The sequence below is a fragment of the Dasypus novemcinctus genome, chromosome 23, assembly GCF_030445035.2.
Source record: "Dasypus novemcinctus isolate mDasNov1 chromosome 23, mDasNov1.1.hap2, whole genome shotgun sequence".
Lineage (NCBI taxonomy): Eukaryota > Metazoa > Chordata > Mammalia > Cingulata > Dasypodidae > Dasypus > Dasypus novemcinctus.
Genome location: NC_080695.1, coordinates 13,208,026 through 13,230,387, shown reverse-complemented (window position 1 = coordinate 13,230,387; position 22,362 = coordinate 13,208,026). Strand labels below are relative to the sequence as shown.

Sequence of the window (22,362 nt, the reverse complement as noted above, 5' to 3'; positions counted from 1 at the left end):
AAAAGGTATGAGTCTTACATTAAGACATGTGGCCCTGTGATTCAGTGTCATTCAGTTTGCCTTTTTGGTGTTTCATGGTCATTGCCACTGTTTAAATAAGGCTTCTGTTCCACACCTTACTTTATTCAGCTGTGAGTTCATAATGGTGAATCAACTATTTCCACAGCAGCAATGTTAAAAACACTGCCTATAAACTTCCCTTTCAATAAGGAAATATGTTGTGGTGGTGAAGTTTCTTTCAAGTGGATATATATTTTATTCAGAAATAAATTTCGGTGTGTTTTATTTTTGTTTCATGTGGTCTATTACTTTTATTCACTATCTCAGCGCTCTTAATTTTCTAGTCACATACAGCAATTCCGTGATAAAACGCCATCCCAGTAAGAGTGCTTTTGGAGGCCTAATATTAAGTTCTATTGATTTGCTTAGTTTTCTTTATTTTTGTTTTGTTATTGATGTTGTTAAAGTTTAGACTAAAATACCATCCTTTATCTGTTTAAATTCCCTGTACAGAAGAGTAGAGGATAGTACATTGGGAAAAAAAAAGACCTAAGGTATATTGTATTTCTCTCATTTTTCAAGATGATTATATTGCCTTTGGCATTGGTATTCATACCTTCATCATGAAGCCTATGTTATAAAAAACTGTCTCTGGAAAAAACCTACATATTCCCATCTTAAAAATCCTGTAGTTTAAAAAATTCAATTAAAAATTTTTGTTTCAAAGTGAAGGGAAAAGAGCAATACTGAAGAATTCTTATTCCCAAAACTTTAACAGAATAGTTTCCTTTAATGTTGCTGTAACAGGACATGACTATTTTTTCATTTCATACATAGTTTTACATGAAATTTCTATAACATTCTGATATTTTGGTACTTTGGATGTGGGTGGAGAAAATATTGACTTAATTTCACAGTGAGAAATTGTAGTGAGAATTCAGCTTCAGAAACCAGGCCAAATACATTATAAATATTAATCAGGGGTGTCAAAGCCAAACATTTCAGTCTCTTCTTACTTTAAAAGAAAGGGTGGGGGGAGCTAAAAAGCTGGAGGAGAAAGTTGATTATGCTATTTACTTCTTGACTTTTGGAGAAAGGTTCTAACAATCTGTCTCTCTTAGTGAAACAGCTGTAGCAGTATCCTTTCTCATTTCTAGCTCTAGATATATTCATTTAGACATCCCTCTTCCAGCATCGACTCACCTATTGCTATGCCTGAAAGTAACAAAATATACAACTAATAGTGATTTAAAGAATAAGGATTTTATGGCGGCGGACTTGGCCCAGTGGTTAGGGCGTCAGTCTACCACATGGGAGGTCCGCGGTTCAAACCCCGGGCCTCCTTGACCTGTGTAGAGCTGGCCCACACGCAGTGCTGATGTGCGCAAGGAGTGCCCTGCCACGCAGGGGTGTCCCCCGCATAGCAGAGCCCCATGCGCAAGGAGTGCACCCTGTAAGGAGAGCGCCCAGCACGAAAGAAAGCGCAGCCTGCCCGCGAATGGCGCGGCCCACCCGGAGAGCTGACACAACAAGATGACGCAACAAAAAGAGACACACATTCCCGTGCTGCTGACAGCAACAGAAGCGGACAAAGAAGATGCAACAAATAGACACAGAGAACAGATAACTGTTGGGGTGGAGGGGAAGGGAAGAGAAATAAATAAATAAATAAATCTTTTAAAAATAAAAAAAATAAGGATTTTATTATCTCACATAAAGATAGGGTGGCAGGTTCTAGGTTAATCATCACTAGAGACCCAGGTTCCTTCTTTCTTCTCATTCTCATGCTTAGTTAACCCTTGTAGTCCCAAGATGGCTGTAATTGCTTATCTAGCCATCATGTTCTCCCTTCCTATCCAAAGTCAGGAAGGGGGATTTCTTTTCATTTGTGCTATACAAAAGAGGACTCCTTTTCCCAGAAGTTTCAGCACACATCCCCTCATGTACCATTGCCTCATGTCCCAGGTTTAGATCACATGCCCATGTGCCAGCTGCCAAAGAGGCTACTCTAGCATTCTTAGCCAAGGTGCATGCTAGAGGAGGAGAGGATGTAATGTAGTTTTAGGAAGCTGCCGGGTGACAGTGGCCACATCGTGCATCTCTGGTATTAAAGGCCTTGTTTTGGGAGCAGATGTGGCTCAAGAGGCTAAGCGCCTACTTCCCACCTGGGAGGTCCCAGGTTCAGTCACTGGTGCTTCCTAAAAACAAGCAAAAACAATAGGCAAACAAATGAAAAAACCAACTCAGGAGCCAATGTGGCTCAGTGGTTGAGCGCCACCTCCCACATATGAGGTCCAGGGTTCAATCCCAGCCCCAGTACCTCAAAAAAAAAAAAAAAAAGACCTTGTTTCTGCAGATAGCAAGTGAAAGGACAGGACTGAAACAAGCTCTGACTTTAATTGTGCTGTGGATTTACATAGTGCTTGTACGTTTTGTATGTGTCTCTGATTGAAATGATGTTTTTCTCCCTCATGGGATGGTGTGTGGTTTTATTAGAATGCATATTCAAGTTTTATGATTGTTGTTACTTTTGGGCCCTTATTTGCTCTTTTCTTCAGGAGACCATAGCCATCCTTCCTGCTCCATTCCTATTTGGGAAATGAGAATCCAAGCCCAGAGGAACACTAGGGTAGTTTGTTTTTCCTGTTCTTTTGTCTTTCCTTCCAAGCCTTTTGAGTATGTTAACTCTCGCATTCTCCCTGCCTCTGCTTCTCTCTCCTTTCCTTTCTCCTCTCATTCTCTGTGCCAGTATATCTGCATGGTCTGGCCAGAAGCTGTTTTTAGTTGTGATCCCCAAAGCCTCATTATTGAAAATCTGGGGAATAGAAAAAATGAAAAAAATCATCCATCTCTTACTGCTCTAATACAGCCACTTTATCATTGCTAGATTTCTTTCCGGCCTTTTCTTTCACTTTGTATAAGTATATTCTCAGACAGTTGGAATGCCTACATTTACCTAATAATAATAACAACACTGAGCTTGCTGCATGCCAGGCAGTAGGCCCAGCCTGTTGCAGGTATTATCTCGTTTAGTTCTGGCCACAGTCCTGTGATTGGATAGATACTTTTATTGTCTCTCCTTTACAGATAAGGAAAGGGAGGCCCAGAGGTAAAGTGACTTGCCCTAGACACACAATTAGTAAGTGGTCTGACTTCAGAATCTGCGTTCTTAACTTCTGTGCTATACTGCACTTTATGTAAGCGAAGGGAAAAGGAAAGCTAGCCAAAGTGTTACTGAAAGAGGGATGAAAATGGGAACCCTACACTGGGGATCTTTTCAAGAAGGGACCTGAAAAGGAACCATTTGTGCCAGAGTGAACAAAGACAGGGGTAGGGGTGCTAGCAAGTGTGACAAAGGTCACCAAGTCCCCTTTGAAGTGGAGGCTTACCTGGTGTTATAGGTTAAGGGTGATGGAAATTATAGAGAAGTAACATAAATATGACAGTGTTCAGAAGGATTGTGCTGTGCTCCCAAATTGAAACTGAGATCTCGTTATGCACCTACTACATGCCAAGCCTTCATGCATTACCTCATTTCATCCATCACAGTCCCACAGATGAATTTTCCCTGAGTGGTCCTCAGGGTGATGTCTAACCTAGTATTCCCTTGGGGTGGCTGGTAGGTCCTAAGTGTCAATTTGGTGGTCACCTCCTTCAGCCTGGGAGTTAGGGAGACTTCGATGGACGACCATATGAGATTCTTACTACCTGCTATCTAGGTGTCTGGGTTTAACATATATTAACATGTTCCTAATACTCACTATAATATAAGCTCTGCTGCTTAACCAGTTAACCTTGTTGGGAGGAGGAAACCAGTGCTCTGTATTCAGAATTTGGCAGGTAAAATATTTTAATCCCCTATGCTTAATTGCTAAGTAGATAATAGGGTCAAATTCACATGATACTCCAGTTTGTCAGGGCTTATACCATAGTGGGCACACATAAATTATCGCATATACACAGATCTGCTCAAGGCAGCAGAATGACTGGGTAGTAGTCATTTTTTAGTTAACTACCAGTTTTGTTTCTAATTCAAGCAACATTTTTAAAAATTAGAAAATATTGAAAAGGTAAAGAGGGAAAACAAATTGTCAGGGGGAAACATTTTGGCAAAATATGTCAAAAAACCTTTAAACCAGTTTGTTTTTTTCATCTTTAAAGCAGAAAAAATTAAAGCTTGTTCTCATTTATTTCTTAACAAATAACAGGCTTTTGGGGGGTAGTCTTTACTTTGAACTCCTTACAGCTTACCTTTATATAAGTTTGTTCTAAGTTATTTTGTTCCAGTTTAGCCAGCTTTTTTTTAAAAATTTTTAGAGCAATTGTAGGTTTACAGAAAAATCACACAGAGAAGTACAGTTTCTATATACCTCCCTTACAGTTTTCCCTATTAACATTTTTGCATTAGTATGGTTCATTTGTTACCATTGATGGACCAATATTAAAATTTTTTTTAACAAATTAATTTTATTGATACATATTAATAGAGCATACAGTTCATCCAAAGTGTACAATCAGTGGTATTTGGTATAATCATGTAGATGTGTATTCATCACTTCAATCATTGATATTATTTTGAATCATTTATTTAATTGCTTTTACCAGTTAGTTAAATTGGGCATAAAACAGAAGCTTTGATCTCTGTTTTCTAGGTTTCAAGGAACCTAGAAAATTGTAGGTTTTCTTTTGTTATTGACAGTGTTTATAGATAATTGCCGTTTTTTATTTTTATTATTTTTTTAAAGATTTATTTATTTCTCTCCCCTTCCCCCCCCACCCCAGTTGTCTGTTCTCTGTGTCTCTTTGCTGCGTGTTCTTCTTTGTCCGCTTCTGTTGCTGTCAGCGGCACTGGGAATCTGTTTCTTTTTGTTGCGTCATTCTTGTTGTGTCAGCTCTCTGTGTGTGTGGCGCCATTCTTGGGCAGGCTGCCCTTTCTTTCGCACTAAGTGGCTCTCCTTATGGGGCGCACTCCTTGTGTGTGGGGCTCCCCTACATAGGGAACACCCCTGGGTGGCACGGTACTCCTGGCGTGCATCAGCACTGCACATAGGCCAGCTCCACACGGGTCAAGGAGGCCCGGGGTTTGAACCTTGGACCTCCCATGTGGTAGACGGACACCCTAACGACTGGTCCAAGTCCGCTTCCTGCAGTTTTTTAAATTTATTTTTTATTGAATGTATCCTTAATACATGAACATACATAAACAAATGTATAGTAAAAGTTGTGAATATGCAGTTATTTTTTTTAGTATTTACAAACAATTGTACTGATCTTCTTTGATCTTAAAAATAAGAGCAGAAAACAGTATTCTTAAGTATTTTTAAAGAAATGTTATTCATGAAAATATTGCAATCTATTCCTAAGGTTTAAGTAAAATAAAAGACTTTGTACCAGGATTAGTGAGAGAGCCAAGTTGAGCCAAAGGAGTTGTCATTGACCCAAATCGCTTGATCTTTTAGTTGTAGGTTAGAATCACTTTTATTTTATTTTCTTCTTTATTTTTAAAGAAGTTTTAGATTACGGAAACATTACATCAAAAATATAGGGGATGGAATCACTTTAAAGAGATTGAAATCCTTCTCACAAAAAGAGAAAAGAAACAAAACAAGAATTTATTTTATTAACAGAGTGCCTGCTGTATACCAGGCATTACAAATACTAACTCCTATAAATCACCATGACAGCTCTATGAGGTATGTGCTATTATTATTATTTCCCTTTTACAGATGAGGTAACTGAGATTCAGAGAGAGTAGGTAGCTTGTTGAGGTCACCCAGCTGGTAAATGGGCTGGTGGATCCCAAGCAGTCTGCCAGATACGTTGTTCATCATGCCAGTTTAATATTCAGTATGTCATAAGGTATAGAATTTAGTTGTGTACTTTTTCTGGCATGCTTTATTTTACGGCAGTCAGATTTTCCTGCTCATTATAGCTTACCAAAATAAAGATTGTGTTAAATAGCAAACTAACATATAATCCTAAATTCGGAATCAACATTCAGGTGAGCCTTTATTTTGTGTTTTATTCAATCTTATCAAGATTTTATATTTTGACCATTTATTCCAACTGGTTTTTTGTTTAATTTCAGTTTGGAATTTGGCGGGGTAAATGTTTTTCCTTGAATTGTGCATATAATCAATGCCTCTAGGCCTTGTAAATGATCTTCTTGTCTCAGTTCTCAGGTGGCCATTACTCACTCATAAGGCCATTGTCCAATTTGGAATGGAAAAGACCTTTGTTATAATAATCGTAGAGAAAGATCATTGCCAGTTGTGGAGAAGGACTGGCTAGCAATTGAGGACCCAGGTGGATCTGACCCAGCCCTAACCTCTGCCACCATTACTGCTTATATGAGCAGCTTGCCCATCCTCTTACAAATCATGCAGAGTCCTTACACTGTTCAAGGTACTGTGCAGGGCCTGAAATTATAGATCAGGAACAGAAACACCTGAGTTATAATAGAGAGGGGTTTGGAGCATACCAAGAAAGAAGAGCTCCGATCAGGGACCCAGGAAACAGCAAAGGGCATAGTCCAGTGACAGGCTGAGGAAGAAGGACAACTAAATGATGGGAAGAGGCACCGGAGGCCAGTATAGTTAGAATCATGAAGGGGCACGGCCTGATCTGATTACGTCAGACGCACATTCCCAAACATACTAGAATGTGGTGGCAGAGTAATGGTTCTGGTGTGGGAACTAGGTAGATTCTGGTTTAGGAAGTGTAGGTCTGAAAGGTTTTTGGTCTTCAGCCCACCTGAGAATGAATTTACTTCCTCCTCAGGAATTTTTTCCACTTCTGGATGATATCAAAACTATTAAAAGTAAGGATGCTGTGTCTAAGCAGTTACCTAAGCAGGGCAATTAATTCATACTAAAAATAATAATATTATTGATTATAATAATTCAAGAGACTAGTTGGACACACCCTCTTTGAAACCTGTAGGATTAGCTGTGGTTTCACAGATGTCGCTCTGCTACTTAGAAAGTTCAGACAGCTTGGCATCAATTTTATTAACCTCTAATTGTTACCTTATTCTCAACTTTTCACAAGATGAGAAATCTGAAAACATGAATTAGGTTGTTGGTTTTTTTGGTTGGTCAGAGGTCTTTTAGATCATGGACTACCTCACAACCTTGCCACAGTCTGGTACAGAGTTTTAGTTGGCCCCAACTCAGTACTATCAACATGGCAAACGAATTTCATTAGCATTAATGGAAATACAGAATTCTTGCAACAGCCTTCTGAGGTAGGAGGTACTCTACTCATGTTATGGACAAGAAAATGAAAACTTATGTTAAGGAACCCACCTAAGTTGTCCAATTTCAAGCAACTAGTAAGGAGTGAAGCTGGGGTATAAATTCAGAATTTGTTCATGAGCTTGGTGGAGAATTTACCACCAAGTTCATGACACTTAAGCTTATCCATGCAGGGAACAAATCATGAAAGCAGTCTTTAAAAATTGGAAGAGTGGGTATGTAGAGGAAGGATTTAGACCTTCTGTATTTTGTCTTTAGATCCAGTAGAAAGAGACAGGAAGACAAATATTGGTTCAGTTCAGAAAATCCTTCTGTGAAACCTGGAAAGGGTCTTTGAGCAGCTGGCCTTGTAACAGTGCTTCTAGAAGGTTTCTGAGGCCAGAGGGAGGTATCCTGATGATCCTTTAGCAAAGTCTGCTGTGGTGTGGGCAGTCTCAGGGGGAGGGGCTTGCAATTACAAGGAACATACCATCAGCAACTGTGACCAGCTTTGCTGAGGCAAGGATGTGAGGAATAGACAGAGTGAAGGCGAAACTTAGAAATGTTTCTTGGTCAACTAAATGGTAAGGATATTGGACTTTTCCATTCTAATCCCATGAGTCAGATTTCTTGAAACCATGGCCATTATTTACAGCATTAATAAGACTTTGTCCCTGCCTTCAATATATCTGCAACATAGTAAGAGAAATTATAGAAATTGAAACATACATAGTTTTTTTCTTTTATTCTTTTATTTTTCTTTATTCTTTTGTTTTATTTTATTTTATTTGCGATACCAAGGCCAGGGATTAAACCCAGGACCTCGTATGTAGGAAGCAGGCTCTCAACCACTTGAGCTACATCTGCTCTTCTTTTCTTTTCTTTTTTTTAGGAGGTCCCAGAGATTGAACCCGGCCATATACAGTTTTAATCAGGACTCAAACCAAGAGTGAAAAAGCATAAAGGCTGAGGCTACAGGATTTCATAGGAAGTGCTAATCATACTCAAGTGTGGGTAGAGGGGGTAGAGAGGAAACCTGAGCCTCAGGAATGTGTAGTATCCCGATCATCCAGAGGGAAGGTGAAAAGGGTGGTGGTGTTTTCTGGAGGAGGAAACAGTGGCAGGGAACAGGGAATGTTGCAGTATACCTGGGATTTACGGTTCATCATCATGGGAGATGATCATGGTTGAAAAGGAAAATTGATATTTTGAGGGCTAGGCTAAAGATTGTCTCTGTATGCTTCATTATTATAAGAATTAACATTATTAGAACTAAAAAGTTTTAAGTTATTAAAAGCTGGGTAATATTTTAGGAGCATGGATTTAAAGATAAAATAAAAATTACTGAGTGACTAGAGAGGCAAATTAAGTGCCAAGCTCTTTGCAACCAAGAACGGACTAATTGACTCTAGAATAAGCCTGTTCCTTTGTCTTATAAGTCCAAGGAGGCTGACAGCTGAGAGCCTTGATTGATAGTAACTTCCAGTTTTGTAACAGTAGAAATTTGTGACATGGCCGCAGTCTCTCTTTTTCCTCTACTACATATCTTACCTATCTTAATTTTACATATGATTATATATCTTAATTTTATCCCGTTTTTATTTTTTATTCTATCCTGCCCAATTTCCCATTTGTATTAATATTTTAAAATAAGCATGAGTCCTCTAGGAAGTTTAGAAGTACACTTACATTTTATAATGAGTGTTAAAATACACATTAGGTTTTTTAAAATATTTATTTCTTTACTGAAAAATGAACCTAATGTCAGTTTCTATATTGTTTGGGGGTTTTTTGTTGTTTTTTTTCCATAAACCTTCATAACATCTTTATTTACTTTTAAGTAAACTTTATTTCAAATTCAGAAAATAAAATAACAGACAAAAGGCAGCTTAACAAGTTATGGAAGTATTGCTCAAAAAAATTCTATCATCTAATCCTAAAATCAGTTGTTCCTCCAGTGTGTATTCATTATTATGTGCTATCAACTCCATCTATTACCACATATTTACGATTGACCTCATTAAACATTCTACATATATTCAACATCATCTCCCCCTTCTCAACCACATTCTCCCTCCTACCAACCTACACCCCATAGTCCAACTCACTAAGTTTACTTGGTTCATGAGTATATTTAGTTCATATCAATGAGACCATATCATCACCAAGCTTTGTCAGTCAACTCATGGCCATTCTTATTGCATCTAAATCTGCATCCACCTTCCTGCTTGCTATGTTATTATTATTTTTAAGATACTTAGATTACGTAACCATATTATTTAAAACAGTTATACACTAGAAACAACCCAGATTTTCTAACAGTGAATGGATAAACTGGTACATCCATATATAGACTGCTACTCAGTAAAAAAAAAAAACAACTGTATACCCAATAACTTGGAGGGATCTTAAGCATAATTTGCTAAGTGAAAAAAGCCAGTGTTAAAGGTTCCATGCTATATATTCCATTTTAACAGAATTCTTGAAATGACAAGATTGAGTGATAGTCTATGGATCGGTGGTTGCCGTGGGTCACAGAGGTAGGATAAGATTATAAAGGAGAAGCATGAGAGTGTTTTTTTGTGTTGACACGAGTTCTGATTCTTGATTGTGATGGTTGGTACACAAATATATACAAGTGATAAAATTTCATATAACTCTGCATTAAAAGAAAACAATTAGTGCATGTAAAAACTAGTGAACTCAAATAAGGGCTATAGTTTAATTAATAGTATTGAACCAATGTCACTTTATTAATTTTGATTATGAATTGTGTTTATGTAAGATGTCACTAGAAGAAACTGGCAACTTTGTGTGTATATATATATATTTTTAAATTTCAAAATAACTTAGTAAAAAACACATTAAGGTGTTTTTGCAAAGTACTTAATGCTACTTATAAACACAGATAAACATACCCATATATGTTGAGTTATGTTTATGAACTTGATATATTCGCTTTCCATTTTTAACAGTAGTTTTAGATTTCCTTTAATACAATCAAGTTATAATAGAATTATCTTAACACATTTCAAATGTCTACAATATGTCAGCCCAGGAATGTAGGACTAGTGTACATCATCCCTGAATCCCTTCTCTCTCCAAGCTGCCTCAGTAAGGGGCCGCAAGTCTTCCCACATGTGGTGAGTTTCTCTTGGCAAGGCTGTGTGTGTCCACTTCATCTTTGTATCCTTAGTACCTGGCATAATGTTCATTGCTTCATTCATTGGTTCTTCACAGTTATTTATCATGAGCCTGTGATGTGCAGGCACTTTTTTAGGTGTTGAGCCATGCTGGTGACCCTTTTCTCATGGAACAACAGACATTAAACAGGAAATTCGAGGGCTAGGGAAAATGAGCAAGGGTACTTTATCTAGTTGTGGAGGTCAGGGAGAGGCTTTCTGAGTTGCCAAGATGATGGTCCCCGGGTGAGGTATATAACACCTGGAAGTAAGTACAGTGTGGTTGCAGCAGGAAGGCAGTCGCAGAAGCCCTGGACATGAGGCTGGAGAGCTCCTGACCCTTGTTAAGGATTTTCCACTTATCACAAGGGCAAGAGGAAGCTGTTAAAGTGTTTAAGTTAGGGGATCATCATCAGAGCTGTGTTTCTGGAACATCACTCTGGCTGAAGTGTGCTGGCCAATTTGGAATTTGTTCCAGTAAGCTAGGCAAGAGGTAATGGTAGCTTCATGGAGGGGATGTGAAGAGTCAAATGGACAACAGGAATAGAGTCAACAGGACTTGCTTACTGTTCTAAAGCGTAAGATGTGGCCTTTGAGAAAAGCATGAATAATAAAGGATGTCCCCCAGGTTGTGCTTTGAGCAACCAAAAGGATAGTAATGCTCTTTACTGAGGTGAAGAAGAGGATAGAGAAGGGAGGATTGTGAGTTCAGCTTTAGGCCAAGTGTATGTCTGGGGTTCATCTGCATAGAGGTATGCTGTAGATGACTGGAAATATGAGTGAGTTCAGAGGAGGACTGGCTGGAGACCAGGCACCGGGAGAGGTAGACAAGACCCTTAGAGGGTGTGTTAAGAGGGTCCATTTGGGCTGTTTGTTCAGGCAGTTTGGTTTTGAGGGTTGTCTTAGTTTACCAAGGCTGGTGTAACAAACTACAGACTAATTGGCTTAAACAACAGGAATTTATTGTCTCTCTGTTTTGGAGGCTAAAAGTCCAAAATCAAGGTGTTGGCAGGGTCATGTTTTCTCTAAAGTCTATTCTGGTGATGGCCTTTTCTCTCCCAACTGTCTCCTCCTGTTTTCTGCTGTGTCCAATTTTCTCTGCTTGTAAGGACTCCAGTCATATTGGATTAAGGTCCACCACACTGATTCAGTTTGGTCTCACCTTAACTAAAAACATCCTCAAAGTTGCTATTTACAAATTGGTTCAGCATTCACAGGTCCCAGGATTAAGACTTGAATATGTCTTTGTGGGGGATAGGATTTAATCTGTAATAAGGCGAGGAGGTTTTGGGGTTAGAGGGAGAGGTATTTAAGGTGAGAGGGATGGGAAGCGGACTCGGTCCAGTTGTTAGGGCGTCCGCCTACCACATGTAGGTACAAGGTTCAAGCCCCGGGCCTCCTTGACCCGTATGAAGCTGGCCCAGGTGCAGTGCTGATGTGCGCAAGGAGTGCCCCCCATAAGGAGCCCCATGCGCAAGGAGTGCGCCCCATAAGGAGAGCCGCCCAGCGCGAAAGAAAGTGCAGCCTGCCCAGGAATGGCGCCGCACACACGGAGAGCTGATACAACAAGATGATGCAACAACAAAAAAAAGAAATACAGATGCCCGTGCCGCTGACAACAACAGAAGCGGACAAAGAAGACAATGCAGCAAACAGACACAAAGAGTAGACAACCGGGGCAGGGAAGGGGGGAGGGGAGAGAAATAAATAAATCTTTAAAAAAAAAAAAGCCAAGTATTGGAAAAAAAATAAAGTGAGAGGGAGATTAGAATGTTTAATTACTGGGAAACGGACCTTGGCGCAGTGGTTAGGGCATCCGTCTACCACATGGGAGGCTCGCGGTTCAAGCCCTGGGCCTCCTTGACCCGTGTGGAGCTGGCCATGCGCAGTGCTGATGCGCGCAAGGAGTGCCCTGCCACGCAGGGGTGTCCCCGGCGTAGGGGAGCCCCACGCGCAAGGAGTGCGCCTATAGTGAGAGCCGCCCAGCGCGAAGGAGGGAGCAGCCTGCCCAGGAATGGCGCCGCCCACACTTCCCCTGCCGCTGACGACAACAGAAGTGGACAAAGAAACAAGACGCAGCAAAAAGACACAGAAAACAGACAACCGGGGGAGGGGAATTAAATAAATAAAAATAAATCTTTAAAAAAAAAAAAAAAGAATGTTTAATTACCAGTGGAAAGATGAGGTAGAGTGGGAGAAGAAAAGGTAGTGATAGAGGAAGGGCTCTGGGAAGTTAAGAGGAGATTGGGTCTCAGTCTACGATGAGCTACTACAGCAGCATCTATGCTTTGATTTCTATAGAAGAGAAATCCTGGAAGATGCCTGGGGTCTATTTCTTGGAATATAACATCACATCTTCCAGGAAACATTCTCTGCCTCATTTGACCAGATAAGGTCTGCTCCTCTTCTGTCTTTTGACCCCTCACCTAGATTGTGATGAGGGAAGTTGGTTCACTGATCTGCCTCCCCAATGAAGAGTTGCTTGGTGACTGCAGGTCTTGTCTGACGTGCTGCCAGTGCCTGGTGCCACAGCTGGCACTCATGGGGCCTAGTCACTCACTGTGTGAATGCATGAGTTAATGTCATTTACTACCCAAGGTACAAGCCTGCTAACCTTTCCAATCAAAAAGGTCCTGAGCCACTTATATATCAGAGTAGTGTCCCCTCCTAAATGCCTTGAAAGTATCAGAAATCCCCCATTAGGTTGATATAGAGACGTTACCATGTGTAAATGTGCTGTATAAACTGTAGCCTGCTGTGAGGATGTTGGCCTTGTTGCTGCTCTGTCAGAGCCCAGCTTGCCTCTTCACTTAATGCTCTCAACGTATTCCAAAACGAGATAGGACAAATGTTTGTCCCTCTGGGGAAGTCCACCTAAAACAGTACTTCTGAACATTTTTTAAAAGTTGGAAATAGAATGGATGGTCCAGCCATCCATCTGGAATTATACACAAAACGCCCCTTTTTAAACCTAGCCATGACTTCCTTGAACTGGATCTCCTTTAACATTGTTTTCTTCAGTCCATAACCTTTTACAAGTAGGTCCTACAAATTTAATTTTCCTTTGAAAAATAGGGAATTAAAAGGAGTGCTATATTCATTGTAAAAAAATTTTTTTCCCTTTAAAATTTTTCATGCCTATCCCTTACACTATTGCACTAGCTACTAACATTTCTGATACTCCATTTTTCTTTTTGGCCAAAACTGCAGAGTAGGAGGAGACACCAGCGGCTGGTGGTGTTACACTTGTAGGACATCTGTCCATGACTTTCCACTCCTCTTACACGGTGTAATGTTAGACTTCCAGCATGACCTACAAGAACCTATGTAATCTGGCCCTGCTCCCTAGCCTTATATTATGCCAAGTAACTGGCACCTACACTGAGCTGAAATGGCTTCATTCGATTAGTCAGTCCTTACCCAGGACCTCTGCAATACTGCCCAGCTGTTTTTTGTTGGATAAGAACTGGCTTCCTCCACAGTAAACTTGTTTCATTTTTGGACAGCGCTAATAATTAAAATGTTCTGGCTGGTTCTGATTCCCCTTCTGTATGAGTTCCCTTTACATATTTGATTATGCAGAGTGGTTAAGAGTATAGGCTCGGGGAAAGGGGATGTGGCTCAAGTGATAGAGCTTCCGCCTACCATATGGGAGGACCTGGGTTTGATCCCTGGTGAAAAAGAAGAAAAGAAAGCATGCGAGTGCCCGTAGGGTGAGCACAAGTGCCCGCGCGGTGAACCAGTGCCTGTGAGTACCCATGTGAGTGCCTGCGCAATGAGCCGGTGCCAGTGCAAGTGAGTCACGCAGCAAGATGATGACTCAACAAAAGAAAGACAAAGGGAGAGTCAAGGTAAAGCACGGCAGAAACCAGGAACTGAGGTGGCACAATTGACAGGGAACCTCTCTCCACATGAGGGGTCTCCAGGATCGAATCCCAGTTAATCCTAGAAGGAGAGAAAATGAGAACAAGACAGCAAAAACAGCAGGGTGAAAGGAGGGGAAGGTGGGGAAATAAACAAATAAATAAATCTAAAAAAAAAAAAGTATAGGTTCAGGCAAGGGTCCAAATCCTGGCTCTACCACTTTAGGGCTGTGTAATCTTGGGAAAATTATTTAACCTCTCAAAGCCTGTGTCCTCCTCTGTAAAATGGGGATAATAGCAGTAACTCCCTCCTAGAGTTGCATGGACTAAGACAGGATCACCTCTGTAAAGCAGTGCTTGGCCCAAAGGAAGGACTCAATATATGAGAGCTATTGCTGCCATTTTTTAGTATTCTGCAATGGTGTACTTGGGTGTCATCTTTTCCCTTCAGATAGAAAAAGGTAGGGAATGTGTTTGAACAATGAAAGCATGGACTTAATCTATTTGATCTTATTCTTCTGCATTTCAGTTGCCAATATGGTGTAAATATAAGCTATAATAAAATGGATTCTACATTTTGTAGATTCTTTTAAATCCACATCCTAATAGGACTGGTCGAGATCAATGTAGTGTGTAGGTAGATCAAAAGAATAAATTGCATACCATCTGAAAGCTGGAAGCAATAGCCCTGTTTTATTTTGTGTTTTTAAGCTTTTTCAACTACAAGTAGTTGGCTTTAAAATAAAACTACATAAAAACCTTAGTTCCTTTTTTTTTTAGTTTTACCTTAGTTCTTTTTAAAAAAAACTTAAAATTTTTAAGATAGTTTTATTCAGTAATATTAAACTGAAACAGTCTTTTAGTGTCTTTTAGTGCCTTTTTAGGTCCTGTTTTAATATTTAAAGAAGACGTAGCATTTTTTGAGCTTTGACTGAAAATGCCTACAGTAATTAGTGATATCACAGGGTAAAACTAATTGTCACCTTCATTCATTATTGACAGTACACCTGTTTTCATTTTTGCTAGCATCCAAATGACTGTATTTTAACCATAATCTAATAATTGGTAAAAAAGCAAGATAAATAATTAATGTTAACTTACCTTCCTTGATAAAATAACTTTTAGAAAACTCTTAATCTTTCAATGTTATATTTTCATGTACTTTACTACTACATATATTATCAACCTAATATCATTATTATCTTTGTATTGTACAGTGAAATGACCTTTAAAGATACCAAGAAGAGAAAAAAATTGTCTTTTCTATGTACCCTCACATTTATTATTTCTAGTGTTCATTTCTTTCTATAGATTCAAATTTCTATCTCCTATTATTTTCCTTCACCCTGAAAAACTTCTTAGCATTTATTGTGTGTTGGAGTTTCAGCCATAAATTCTGTTTTCTTTTATCTAAAAATATTTTTATTTTGGCTTCATTTTTTAAATAATTTTTTCTTTGTACTGCATCCTACCTCTTATTCCTGGTAAAAAATCAAGAGAAGTTTTAGATTTACAGAAAAATTACCCAGAAAGGTTAGAGAATTCCCATATACCCACACATATACCCTACCCACACACACTCACACATACAGCTTCCCCTATTATTAATATCTTATCATTGTTCCCCCGCAATGTGGTTTTTTTGTTTGTTTGTTTTTCAGGAAGTACTGGGGATTGAACCCAGGACCTCATACATGCAAAGCAGGCTATCAGCCACTGAGCTATACCCACTCCGCTGCAATGTGTTTTTATTTTTGCTAGATGCTTCAATGATTTTCTCTTTTCTTCTGTTTTTATTTTTGTTGTTTGACTATAATCTGCTTAGGTGTGATTTTCCTTCTTTTTCCTTCTTGGGGTCTATTGAACTTCTTGGGTGTCTGAATTCCTGTTTTTCATAAAATTTGGAAATACTTTGGCCACTCTTTCTTTAAACAATTTTTTTTTAAAGATTTATTTATTTATTTATTTCTCCCCCCTCCCTCCATTGTCTGCTGTCTCTGTCCATTTGCTGCGTGTTCTTCTGTGTCTGCTTGTGTTCTCATTAGGCAGTTCTGGGAACCCATCCTGGGACCTTCCGGAGTGGGAGAGAGGTGATCATTCTCTTGCACCGCCTCAGCTCCCTGGTCTGCTGTGTCTCATTATTTTTCCTCTGTGTCTCTTTTTTTGTTGCGTCATCTTGCTGCACCAGCTTTCCTGGCGTGGAAAGCTCTCATGGCAGTGTGTGGGCCAGCACTCCTGCGTGGGGCAGCACTCCTGTATGGGCTAGCTCCCCACATGGGCCAGCATGCCTTCACCAGGAGGCCCTGGTCATCAAACCCTGGACCTCCTGTGTGGTAGACAGGAGCCCAATTGGTTTAGCCACATCCGTTTCCCATTAAACATTTTGTTTCCTGCCCGATTCTTTCCTTCCTCTTTTTCTTGGACTCCACTTAACACCTGTGTGACACTGCTTGATGTTATCCCCCAAATCACTGAGGCTTGACTCATTTTTTTTTTTCCAATCATCTTTCTCTCTGCTTCAATTTGGATCATTTCTCTTTTTTCTCTGATCCTTTTTTCTGCAGGGTTCAATCTGCTGTTAAGTCTGTCAAGTACATTTTTATTTCCAATATTATATTTTTTAGGATTTCCTTTTGGCTTTTTGCTTGTCCATATCTCTCTGAAATTCCCTCATCTCATCTCTGATTTTATATTCAGGTTTTCCAATTAATTCTTGAATATATATTTAATAGTCATTTTACAGAAACTGCTGTTCCAACATCTGTATCATCTATGATTCTGCTTTTGACTCATTTATCTCTTGGTCATGGGTTGCATTTTTGTGCTTCATATTACTAGTTTTTTGTTGTTTGTTTTTAACTTTTTTATTGTAATTAATTTCAAACGTACGTAAAAGTTGCAAGACTCTTACAAAGAATATCATATATACTTTACTCAGATTCACCTATTTTTAATATTTTGCTTCATTTGCTTTATCATTTGTTTGTATTCTCTTTTGTGTGTTTGCGTGAATTTACTTACAGATCTATAGTAATATTTTTTTCTTTACATATTTCTTCTGAATTATTTAAAACATTTTATATATACATGATGGCCTTTTTCCCTAAATATGTCAATGTGCCAGTCCTAAAAATAAGGTCGTACAAATATAAACTTAGGTAAATTCGAAGTTGATACAGCTTTGTTATCTAAACTACCATTTGCATTCCAATATTGTCAGTTGACCCAACAATGTCCTTTATAGAATTTTTTCCCTCCATAATCTCCTTTAATCTAGAACAGTTGCTTGCCTTTGTTCTTTGCATCATTGACATTTCTTAGTAATACAGTCTTAAAATTTTTCTTTTTAAAAGATTCATTTCAGGTTTGTTGAAATTTCCTCGTGATTAATTTGGGGTTATGCATTCTTGGCCAGAATGCTATGTTAGAGATTTTGTTTCCTCAGACTCTCACATTGGGCATAAAATGTCATCTGCCTCTCATTTGTGATGTTAATTTTTTTTTAAAGATTTATTTATTTATTTCTCTCCCTCCCCCCCCCCCCACCCTGTTGTCTGTTCTCTGTGTCTTTATTTGCTGCGTCTTCTTCTTTGTCCGCTTCTGTTGTCAGCAGCACTGGAATCTGTGTTTCTTTTTGTCACATCATCCTGTTGTGTCAGCTCTCCGTGTGTGCGGCACCATTCCTGGGCAGGCTGCACTTTGTTTTGCGCTGGGCAGCTCTCCTTACAGGGCACATTCCTTGCGCGTGGGGCTCCCCTACGTGGGGAACACCCTGCATGGCATGGCACTCCTTGCACACATCAGCAGTGCGCATGGGCCAGCTCCACACAGGTCAAGGAGGCCTGGGGTTTGAACCAGGGACCTCCCATGTGGTAGACGGATGCCCTAACCACTGGGCCAAGTCCACCGCCTGTGATGTTAATTTTGATAGCCCATTCAAGATGTAGTCCAAATTTCTCCGCTGTATAGATACTATTAATATTTTTCCTTTGCTAATAGTAAACAATCTGTGGGGAAACCCTTTGAGACTATATAAATATCTTGTTCCCCATCAACATTTGTATCTTACATTTATCATCTATTTAGAATTTTGCCTGAACCAGTCTTTACTATGTTGGTTACAAAATGATTTTTCTAAGTCCAACTCTCTCTCCACATTTACCAGTTGGTACTCAGCATTCTGCTTTTGGCAAGAGCCCTCTCTTTTTTCCTATATCTTTTATTTATTATTGCTATGATTTATAATTTTTTACTGTCCTTAATTATTAGGAGTCCCTTCAAACTGGCTCGTGTGTGCTTATGACATGCCCGATTGTTTTAATTTGTTTTTAAACACTTCCTTACTTTCTTGCATAACATTTTGTTCTAGGTGCATTTATAATTTCCTTGCCTTAGTTGTAGAATCAGCCATTTCTCCCAAGAATTTGTGGATATTATGAATAAAACTGCTATGAACATTCTTGTTACATCTTTTGGTAAATGAAGCACTCATTTCTCTTGGGAATATAATTGTGAGTGGGATTTCTGGGTCATAAAGTAGGCAGATAATTGTCAGTTTTACCTTTTCCGGGGTGTTTTATAAATGGAATCATATAGTATATAGCTTTTTTTAGTCTATTTATTTCACTTAGCATAGTTTGTTTGAAATTTATCCATGTTGTATCCATTAGTTCATTTCTTTTTTATTACTGGATATTATTCCATTAAATTCTTGCAGTGGATGCTTAGATCATTGATTTGTATTCCTGTTCTAGTGTGTGCATTTTAAACCTGTAAGTTTCCCTCTGGACACAATTTCAGTTGCATCCTACATTTTTCATACGTTTCATTAACATTCAGTTCAAAGTACTTTGTTGTGATTTCTTCTTTGAACTATGGGTTATTTAGAAGTCTGTTTCTTAATTTCCAACAGTGGAAATTTTCTAGTTATCTTTTTGTAAATGATTTCTAGATTAATTGCATTGTGGTTAAAGAACATACTCAATATGGTTTCAATTTGAAATATCGTCAGACTTTCTTTTGTCCCTTTTTTACTTACTACTTTACATTTGCCTAAAGAATGCAGTTGTTGGATATAGTGTTCTATATATGTCCATTAGGCAGAGTTTATTTGCTGTATTATTCAAATCTATATCTTTACTGATTTGTTTCTGTCTGCTTGTCTTATCAGTTAACTAAGAGAAGTACATTAAAGTCTCCTAGTATGATTATTGATTTTTCCTTGTAACTCTTGTTTAAATATCTTGAGACCATGTTACTAGATGCAGACAAATAACATAATTGCTCAATCTACCAGATGGATTGAGCCCTTTATTGTTATGAAATGACTTTCTTTATCTCTAATAATGCTTTTTTGCCCTTTTTGTCTACTTTGACTATTTTGTCTTTTTATTTGATATTAATATGCCTATATCAGCTTTCTTTTGGTTAGTGTTTGCTCTATATTTTTTACTATCCTTTTACTCTCTACCTGTCCGTATCCTTATATTTAAGGTGTTTCTCTTGTAAAGGGGTATTATATTAAGTAGGGTTTTCTAGGGAAACAGAACTGATAGACATATATAAATACTATGAGATTTTTGTAAGAATTATCTCACATAACTGGAAGTGGGCAAGTCTAAATTCTGTAGGGCAAGCTGCAAGCTGGGAACTCCATTGAAGGGTGTTTTTTTTAAAAGATTTACTTATTTATTTTTAATCTCCCCCCCCCCGTTGTCTGTTCTCTGTGTCTATTTGCTGCGTCTTGTTTCTTTGTCTGCTTCTGTTGTTGTCAGCGGCCCGGGAAGTGTGGGCTGCGCCATTCCTGGGCAGGCTGCACTTTCTTTCACGCTGGGCGACTCTCCTCACGGGGCGCACTCCTTGTGCGTGGGGCTCCCCTATACGGAGGACACCCCTGCGTGGCACAGCACTCCTTACGCACATCAGCACTGCGCATGGGCCAGCTCCACACGGGTCAAGGAGGCCCGGGGTTTGAACCGTGGACCTCCCATGTGGTAGGCGGTCGCCCTAACCACTCGGCCAAGTCCGTTTCCCCATTGAAGGTTTTTGATGAATTTCCCTAGGAGAAACTAGCTGCTGAAATAGATATTAATAGAAATTCTCTCTTGTGGTATTTTTGAAGCCTTCACCTGATCGGATAAAACTTCTCATTGTTGATTGTGGATAGTCAGCCATAGATGCAGTCAACTTACTGATGATTTAAATCCTCTGAATATCCTCACAGTAACAGTCAGGCCAGTGCTTGCTTGACCAAACAACTAGACATCATAACCTACCCAAGTTGATACATGAACTTAACTATCGCGGGTATATAGTTGGTTTTTTAATCCTGCCTATTTTTGTCTCTTAATTTTTGTATTTAGTCCATTGACATTCAATATAATTACTTTTTTTTCTGTTTTTTTCCTACTAGAGAAGTGGTGAGCCCACCAAACAGTCATGCATAATGTGCAAAATTCCTGTACGTTACCCTTCCACTAAAACCTTACATTATGGAACAGTTATTACAGATTATGAAAGAACATGATCAGTCTATTACCACTAACTATAGTCCATAGCATACACTTCGTATATTTTTTCCATACCCCCCTGTTATTAACACTACATATTAGTATAGTGCATTTGTTACCATTCATGAAAGAACACTGTCATATTTGTACTCTTAACCACAGTCTGTCTTCTACCAAATGGTTCACTTTTTTTTGTTTGTTTTCTTCTGGTTTGTTTTTTTTTTTAAGATTTATTTTTTATTTCTCTCCCCTTCTGCCCAGTTGTCTGCTCTCTGTCCATTTGCTGTGTATTCTTCTGTGTCCACTTGTATTCTTGTAGCAGCACTGGGAATCTCTGTCTCTTTTTGTTGTGTCATCTCTCCGTGTGTACGGCACCATTCCTGGGCAGACAGCACTTTTTTTGCGCTGGGTGGCTCTCTTTACAGGGCGCACTCCTTGTGTGTGGGGCTCCCCTACACGGGGACACCCCTGCGTGGCAGGGCACTCCTTGCACGCATCAGCACTGCATGTGGGCCAGTTCATCACACAGGTCAGGAGGCCCTGGGTTTGAACCTTGTACCTCCCATGTGGTAGGCAGATGCCCTATCTGTTGGGCCAAATCTGCTTCCCTACATGGTTCACTTTTGCTATACAGTCCTCAGTGTAATTTCTTTTTGCTTTCTATTGCCTGTTTCAGGTTCGTTTCTTCTCTTGTCCTTTCTTTTTTTTTTTTTTTTAAAGATTTATTTATTTATTTAATTTCCCCCCCTCCCCTGGTTGTCTGTTCTTGGTGTCTATTTGCTGCGTCTTGTTTCTTTGTCCGCTTCTGTTGTCGTCAGCAGCATGGGAAGTGTGGGTGGCGCCATTTCTGGGCAGGCTGCTCTTTCTTTTTCACGCTGGGCGGCTCTCCTCACGGGCGCACTCCTTGCGCATGGGGGCCACGCGGAGGACACCCTTGCGTGGCACGGCACTCCTTGCGCGCATCAGCGCTGCGCCTGGCCAGCTCCACACGGGTCAAGGAGGCCCGGGGTTTGAACCTCGGACCTCCCATATGGTAGACGGACGCCCTAACCACTGGGCCAAAGTCCGTTTCCCCTCTTGTCCTTTCTTGACTGATTGTTTTTCCCCTTTCTATTAGTTTGCTAGTTGTATGTACTTTATAAGAGCTACCTTAAATATTTCAACATGTATCCTTTTCTTATCAAAATCTCTTGTAACTTGGCACTTTTACCATCATTTCAGGCAATGAAAGAACTTTAGAATGCTTTATAATTCAGTTGTATAAGTTCTGTTTATCCCACTTGTTTTATAAGATGGGAAAAAAAACATAATGGCTCTATGCAAGATGTTAGTTAGAACTGTAGTATAATGGTTGGTTAAGTTAGAAGCTAGACTTTTAGAATAATGTTCAGTGAAGTGCTCACCCTATCACTTACCTGGCATTTTTCTAAATACACATTGTTCAAGAGGAGAGCACCTCCAGCTGCATCCAGGGACTGTGAAGTAGATAGCCCCTGAGAGCTGGGTGTAGACATTGGCACAACCTTTTTGGCCACATGTTCATAGTTTACTAATCTGCCTCTGCACTAATTCA

The 22,362-nt window shown here is 39.4% G+C and overlaps 1 protein-coding gene across 4 annotated transcripts in view; it reads left to right on the top strand.

Annotated features, from left to right (window-relative positions):
* Positions 1 to 22,362, top strand: part of BAIAP2L1 (BAR/IMD domain containing adaptor protein 2 like 1) — a 78,920-nt gene that overhangs the window by 28,442 nt on the left and 28,116 nt on the right. The gene's annotated exons all lie outside the window — the stretch shown is intronic.